Genomic DNA, 8,068 nt, shown 5'->3' with positions numbered 1-8,068 from the left:
ACCCAAGTAAGACAGTAGGTGTTGCAAGAGTGCATCAGAGGGCAAACACACTGAAACCATACTCACCGAAAACTAGTCAATCTAATCACACTAGGACCGCAGCCTTGTCTAACTCAATGAAACTAAGCCATGACCGTGGGGCAACCCAAGACGGGCGAGTCTTGGTGGAGAGATCTGACAGAATGTGGTCCACCGGAGAAGGGAATGGCAAACCACTTCAGTATTCTTGCCTTGAGAACCCCATGAACAGTATGAAAAGGCAAAATGATAGGATACTGAAAGAGGAACTCCCCAGGTCAGTAGGTGCCCAATATGCTACTGGAGATCAGTGGAGAAATAACTCCAGAAAGAATGAAGGGATGGAGCCAATGCAAAAAGAATACCCAGCTGTGGATGTGACTGGTGATAGAAGCAAGGTCTGATGCTGTAAAGAGCAATACTGCATAGGAACCTGGAATGTCAGGTCCATGAATCAAGGCAAATTGGAAGTGGTCAAACAAGAGATGGCAAGAGTGAATGTCGACATTCTAGGAATCAGCGAACTGAAATGGACTGGAATGGGTGAATTTAACTCAGATGACCATTATATCTACTACTGCGGACAGGAATCCCTCAGAAGAAATGGAGTGGCCATCATGGTCAACAAAAGAGTCCGAAATGCAGTACTTGGATGCAATCTCAAAAATGACAGAATGATCTCTGTTCGTTTCCAAGGCAAACCATTCAATATCACAGTAATCCAAGTCTATGCCCCAACCAGTAACACTGAAGAAGCTGAAGTTGAATGGTTCTATGAAGACCTACAAGACCTTTTAGAATTAACACCCAAAAAAGATGTCCTTTTCATTATAGGGGACTGGAATGCAAAAGTAGAAAGTCAAGAAACACCTGGAGTAACAGGCAAATTTGGCCTTGGAATACGGAATGAAGCAGGGCAAAGACTAATAGAATTTTGCCAAGAAAATGCACTGGTCATAACAAACACCCTCTTCCAACAACACAAGAGAAGACTCTATACATGGACATCACCAGATGGTCAACACTGAAATCAAATTGATTATATTCTTTGCAGCCAAAGATGGAGAAGCTCTATACAGTCAGCAAAAACAAGACCAGGAGCTGACTGTGGCTCAGACCATGAACTCCTTATTGCCAAATTCAGACTTAAATTGAAGAAAGTAGGGAAAACCACTAGACCATTCAGGTATGACCTAAATCAAATTCCTTATGATTATACAGTGGAAGTGAGAAGTAGATTTAAGGGCCTAGATCTGATAGATGGAGTGCCTAATGAACTATGGAATGAGGTTCGTGACATTGTACAGGAGACCAGGATCAAGACCATTCTCACAGAAAAGAAATGCAAAAAAGCAAAATGGCTGTCTGGGGAGGCCTTACCAATAGCTGTGAAAAGAAGAGAAGCGAAAAGCAAAGGAGAAAAGGAAAGATATAAACATCTGAATGCAGAGTTCCAAAGAATAGCAAGAAGAGATAAGAAAGCCTTCTTCAGCGATCAATGCAAAGAAATAGAGGAAAACAACAGAATGAGAAAGACTAGAGATCTCTTCAAGAAAATCAGAGATACCAAGGGAACATTTCATGCAAAGATGAGCTCGATAAAGGACAGAAATGGTATGGACCTAACAGAAGCAGAAGATATTAAAAAGAGATGGCAAGAATACACAGAAGAACTGTACAAAAAAGATCTTCACAACCCAGATAATCACGATGGTGTGATCACTGACCTAGAGCCAGACATCCTGGAATGTGAAGTCAAGTGGGCCTTAGAAAGCATCACTACGAACAAAGCTAGTGGAGGTGATGGAATTCCAGTTGAGTTATTTCAAATCCTGAAAGATGATGCTGTGAAAGTGCTGCACTCAATATGCCAGCAAATTTGGAAAACTCAGCAGTGGCCACAGGACTGGAAAAGGTCAGTTTTCATTCCAATCCCAAAGAAAGGCAATGCCAAAGAATGCTCAAACTACCGCACATTTGCACTCATCTCACACGCTAGTAAAGTTATGCTCAAAATTCTCCAAGCCAGGCTTCAGCAATATGTGAACCGTGAACTTCCTGATGTTCAAGCTGGTTTTAACAAAGGCAGAGGAACCAGAGATCAAATTGCCAACATCCACTGGATCATGGAAAAAGCAAGAGAGTTCCAGAAAAACATCTCTTTCTGCTTTATTGACTATGCCAAGCCTTTGACTGTGTGGATCACAATAAACTGTGGGAAATTCTGAAAGAGATGGGAATACCAGACCACCTGATCTGCCTCTTGAGAAATTTGTATGCAGGTCAGGAAGCAACAGTTAGAACTGGACATGGAACAACAGACTGGTTCCAAATAGGAAAAGGAGTTCGTCAAGGCTGTATATTGTCACCCTGTTTATTTAACTTATATGCAGAGTACATCATGAGAAACACTGGACTGGAAGAAACACAAACTGGAATCAAGATTGCTGGGAGAAATATCAATAACCTCAGATATGCAGATGACACCACCCTTCTGGCAGAAAGTGAAGAGGAACTCAAAAGCCTCTTGATGAAAGTGAAAGTGGAGAGTGAAAAAGTTGGCTTAAAGCTCAGCATTCAGAAAATGAAGTTCATGACATCCGGTCTCACCACTTCATGGGAAATAGATGGGGAAACAGTGTCAGACTTTATTTTTCTGGGCTCCAAAATCACTACAGATGGTGACTGCAGCCATGAAATTAAAAGATGCTTACTCCTTGGAAGGAAAGTTATGACCAACCTAGATAGCATATTCAAAAGCAGAGACATCACTTTGCCAACAAAGGTTCATCTAGTCAAGGCTATGGTTTTTCCTGTGGTCATGTATGGATGTGAGAGTTGGACTGTGAAGAAGGCTGAGCGCTGAAGAATTGATGCTTTTGAACTGTGGTGTTGGAGAAGACTCTTGAGAGTCCCTTGGACTGCAAGGAGATCCAACCAGTCCATTCTGAAGGAGATCAGCCCTGGGATTTCTTTGGAAGGAATGATGCTAAAGCTGAAACTCCAGTACTTTGGCCACCTCATGCGAAGAGTTGACTCATTGGAAAAGACTCTGATGCTGGGAGGGATTGGGGGCAGGAGGAGAAGGGGATGACAGAGGATGAAATGGATGAGTGGCATCACTCACTTGATGGACGTGAGTCTCAGTGAACTCCAGGAGTTGGTGATGGACAGGGAGGCCTGGCGTGCTGCAGTTCATGGGGTCGCAAAGAGTCGGACACGACTGAGCGACTGATCTGATCTAATCTGATGGTGTTAACTAACACCTCCGCCCTATCTTATAATTATTTCATTTTTCTTGCAAGAATATTTATGACCTACTCTATGAACAACTTTCAAATATATGGCAGTATTATTAGTTATAATCACTAGCCTGTATATTAGATCCCTTAAACTCTTAATATTGTAACTATTAATAGAAGTCTAAAACTTTTAACCAACATTTCTCGATCGTCCTCATCCCTGAGTCCTGGGTAACCACAATCCTATTCTCTCTTTTTCTGAGTTCCAATTTCTTTTAGATTCCATATATAAGTGATGTCATATAGTATTTTTCTTTCTTTCTCTGACTTATGCCCTCAAGTTCCATCCATATTGTTACAAATGGCAGAATTTCCTTTCTCAAGGCTGAATAATATTCCATTGTGTATGTATACAAATCTTCTTTTCCCAGTAATCCATTGATGGACACTCATGTTATTTTTATATCTTGGCTATGATTATGTATTATGATATAATACTGTGGTGATCTTGGGGGTGCAGATACCTTGTCAATGTCATGTTTTTATTTCCCTTGTATATACACCCAAAAGAAGGATTCCTGGATCAAATGGTATTTCTATTTTCAATTTTTTGAGTTTACCTAACTGTTTTCCATAGTGACTATACCAATTTACATTCCTACCAACAATGCACAAGAGTTTCCTTTTTCTTCATACCCTCACCAGCACTTGTTATCTCTTGTCTTTTTGATGACACAAGACTCAGCTCTTTCTAATCTTAAATATACTATAAAACATTTTCATGCACAAATTTAGCAAATAATTCAATACCCCTTTTTCCTCATAATGGCATTCTAATTGTTGTTCCTGTTGTTTTTTATTTGTTTTAATCCATGTTACAATTAATGTAGACCACTCTGCTAATTTCCAAATACCAGTGGCATCTAAAAGTCTTTAAGGCCTAGATTCCTTATGGGCTAAATTTCACTCATTTTCAATTAATAAGACTTTTTTTATAAATATAACTATATAGTAAAAATGAGTATGTATATTTTGTTCTTAGTATCCTTAAATTCTTTTAAGAAATAGAGTATAAACAGGAAACCTTACAAAAATCAATTTCCATTGAGTTACATTACATTAGTATTTCTACAATATTTTTATTTGTAAATCAAAGTTATTTCTTCAAATCCTGCATTACAGAAACAACTCATGTCATTTTAAACTGGTAGGGAAAAGAGATGAGCGTGATCAGATTTTCTATTTGCATTTCCCAAGGAAGAAGAAGTTTCAATTATATAACCACATGCTGTGCAACTGAACACTGGCACTACGGTCAGGCATGACATTTTCTAATTCCTTCAGAGCTTCCAGAAATGTAGCATGATTCCATTAATATAAAAGGTGATGAATGACTTTTCCTTTAACAAATTAATATGCTCCTACCACATGCCAGGCACTGTTCTAGGCTCTGGAGTTGTATCTGTAAATAAGACAGATGAAGATCCCGGTTCTCACAGAGCTTAAATTTTGGTAGGGGGAAACAGATGGTTGAATGAATGCATGCATGACTTAATTAAAGAGAAAATAAAAAGAAATTTTAAATAAATTTAATAAATAAAAAGCATTTCACTTTTTAATATAATATAAATAAAAAGTACATATAAAAAATGACTAGGAAATTAGGATAGGAGAACTGGCAGGGGAATGGGGTAGAAGACAGGAGTCTTAAAATATTTAAATATGATGGCATGGAACTTCTGACAGTCCAATGATTAAGACTCTGAGCTTCTACTGCAGGCAGTGTGGGTTTGATCCCTGGTTGGGGAACTAAAATCCTGCATGCCACATGGCATGGCCAAAAATTTTTTTTTTAATTAAAAATAAAATAGGGGCCCGCAGGCTCCCCGCCCCTCCCGCAACGCTCAACCCCGGGATCCCCGCCGGCTTGCCTACCCGCCATGACCGACAAGGAAGCAGCCTTTGATGACGCAGTAGAGGAACGTGTGATCAACGAAGAATACAAAATATGGAAAAAGAACACCCCTTTTCTTTACGATTTGGTGATGACCCATGCTCTGGAGTGGCCTAGCCTAACTGCACAGTGGCTTCTAGATGTAACCAGACCAGAAGGGAAAGATTTCAGTATTCATGGACTTGTCCTGGGGACACACACATCAGATGAGCAAAACCACCTTGTGATAGCCAGCATGCAGCTCCCTAACAATGACGCTCAGTTTGATGCTTCACACTACGACAGTGAAAAAGGAGAATTTGGAGGTTTTGGCTCGGTTAGTGGAAAAACTGAAATAGAAATCAAGATCAACCATGAAGGAGAGGTAAACAGGGCACGCTATATGCCCCAGAACCCTTGCATCATTGCAACCAAGACTCCATCCAGTGATGTTCTTGTTTTTGACTATACAAAACATCCTTCTAAACCAGACCCTTCTGGAGAGTGCAACCCAGACTTGCGTCTCCGTGGACATCAGAAGGAAGGCTATGGGCTTTCTTGGAACCCAAATCTCAGTGGGCACTTACTGAGTGCTTCAGATGACCACACCATCTGCCTGTGGGACATAAGTGCTGTTCCAAAGGAAGGGAAAGTTGTGGATGCGAAGACCATCTTCACAGGGCACACGGCAGTAGTGGAGGATGTCTCCTGGCATCTGCTCCATGAGTCCCTCTTTGGGTCGGTTGCTGATGATCAGAAACTCATGATCTGGGATACTCGTTCAAACAATACTTCCAAAACAAGCCACTCAGTTGATGCTCACACTGCTGAAGTGAACTGCCTTTCTTTCAATCCTTATAGTGAGTTCATTCTTGCCACAGGATCAGCTGACAAGACTGTTGCCCTGTGGGATCTGAGAAATCTGAAACTTAAGTTGCATTCCTTTGAATCACATAAGGATGAAATATTCCAGGTTCAGTGGTCGCCTCACAATGAGACTATTTTGGCTTCCAGTGGTACTGATCGTAGACTGAATGTCTGGGATTTAAGTAAAATTGGAGAGGAACAATCCCCAGAAGATGCAGAAGATGGGCCACCAGAGTTGTTGTTTATTCATGGTGGTCACACTGCCAAGATATCTGATTTCTCCTGGAATCCCAACGAACCTTGGGTGATTTGTTCTGTATCAGAAGACAATATCATGCAAGTGTGGCAAATGGCTGAGAACATTTATAATGATGAAGACCCTGAAGGAAGCGTGGATCCAGAAGGACAAGGATCTTAGATCATGTCTGCACTTGTGATTTTTAGACTCCCCTTTTCTTCCTCTCAACTCTGAGATTGATTTAACACTGGTTTTGAGACACAGACTTTGTTTGGTTATCTCTCTATAATAAGTTCTATCAACAATGTTATTAGTCCAAACAGAAGGTGTTTTCTAAATATTAACTGGGGGCTTCTTGATTCAGCAAAGCCACAGACTTATATTTAAATTTTCTTTAGGAATTTTCTAGTAACAGAGGTCTAAAAGTAGCCACAAAAAGGGGAATATTATGTGTGGTTATTTTTCTTCTTATGCTATATCCCCAAGTTTTTCAGACTCATTTAAGTAAAGGCTAGAGTGAGTAAGAAATAGAGCTAAGTGAGGTAGGTGTCTGAGCCATGAAGTATAAATACTACAAGATGTTGTTTTTATTCAGGAAATAGGGGAGATTCAAGTCATACAAATTCCTACACGCTGAACTTTCCAGGATGCACATTTCCTTACATAGACCAGTCTCCTCTCAGTTTCTTCAGTTAAGTCAAAACAATGTGTTCCTCCTTCCCCATATATTTTTGCTTGTTAGTGTATTTCTTGAGCTGTTTTCATATTATTTCTTTCCTTTCTGTGAAATGGTTTTTTAAAAAAACTTGGGACCACCAAGTTGTAAAGATGTATGTTTTTACCTGACAGTTATACCACAGGTAGACTGTCCAGTTAAGTTGAGAAGAGTGAACCAATAGCTTGTATTTGTTTTTAAAATTAAATTAATCCTGGATAAGAGTTGCTTTTTTTTTTTTAAGGAGTTAGTCCTTGACCACTAGTTTGATACCATCTCTATTTTGGGTGACCTGTTTCACCAGCAGGCCTGTTACTCTCCTTGACTAACTGTGTTAAGTGCTTATAATGGAATAAATTGCTTTTCTACATAAAAAAAATAAAAAATAAAAAATAAATAAAAATAAAATAGGATGGCCTAGGTAGGCCTCATTAGGAAGATGATATTGATATTTATAACTTCTCCTTAAAGAAATTTGTTTAATAATTTCATGTTATTTCTGGGCCTGTTAATGTTGAATGACTCTCTTTCTCCTGAAGTCATATGTTTCCATTTCTTTGTAACCGTGATAATTTTTTTTATTAGATTGCAGATGTGAATTTTACATTTTTGAGTGCTAAATTTTGTTCTAGTCCTTGAAAGAGTATTGGAATATGTTCTGGAACATATTTAAGTTACTTGGAATCATTCTGATCCTTTTCAGGCTTTTTTAAGCTCTAAGAGAAGGTTCAGAGTGGACTTCCCAGGTGGCTCCCTGGTAAAGAATCCACCTGCCACGCATTGCAGGAAACATGGGTTCTGTCCCTGGGTTGGGAAGATCCTCTGGAGGAGGGCATGGCAACTCACTCCAGTTCTTGCCTGGAGAATCCTATGAACAGAGGCGCCTGGCAGGCTACAGTCCATACGGTTGCAAAGTTGTGCTGTGTTTAGTCTCTCAATCGTGTCTGACTCTTTGCGACCCCATAGATTGTAGCCTGCCAGGCTCCTCTGTCCATGGGAATTCTCTAGGCAAGAATATTGGAATAGATTGCCATGCCTTCCTCCAGGGGATCTTC

General features: G+C 39.9%; 1 pseudogene across 1 annotated transcript; it reads left to right on the top strand.

Annotated features, from left to right (window-relative positions):
• The first annotated feature begins 5,138 nt into the window (after nucleotides 1-5,138).
• LOC113895025 lies at nucleotides 5,139-7,237 on the top strand (annotated as a pseudogene). The gene has a single exon (XR_003511741.1). The product of XR_003511741.1 is annotated as a histone-binding protein RBBP4 pseudogene (transcript).
• Nucleotides 7,238-8,068: the final 831 nt, after the last annotated feature.

This window comes from Bos indicus x Bos taurus, chromosome 7 (genome assembly GCF_003369695.1).
Source record: "Bos indicus x Bos taurus breed Angus x Brahman F1 hybrid chromosome 7, Bos_hybrid_MaternalHap_v2.0, whole genome shotgun sequence".
Taxonomy (NCBI): Eukaryota; Metazoa; Chordata; class Mammalia; order Artiodactyla; family Bovidae; genus Bos; species Bos indicus x Bos taurus.
Note: the sequence above shows the minus strand (reverse complement) of the source record. Positions and strands in the feature narration are given on the sequence as shown.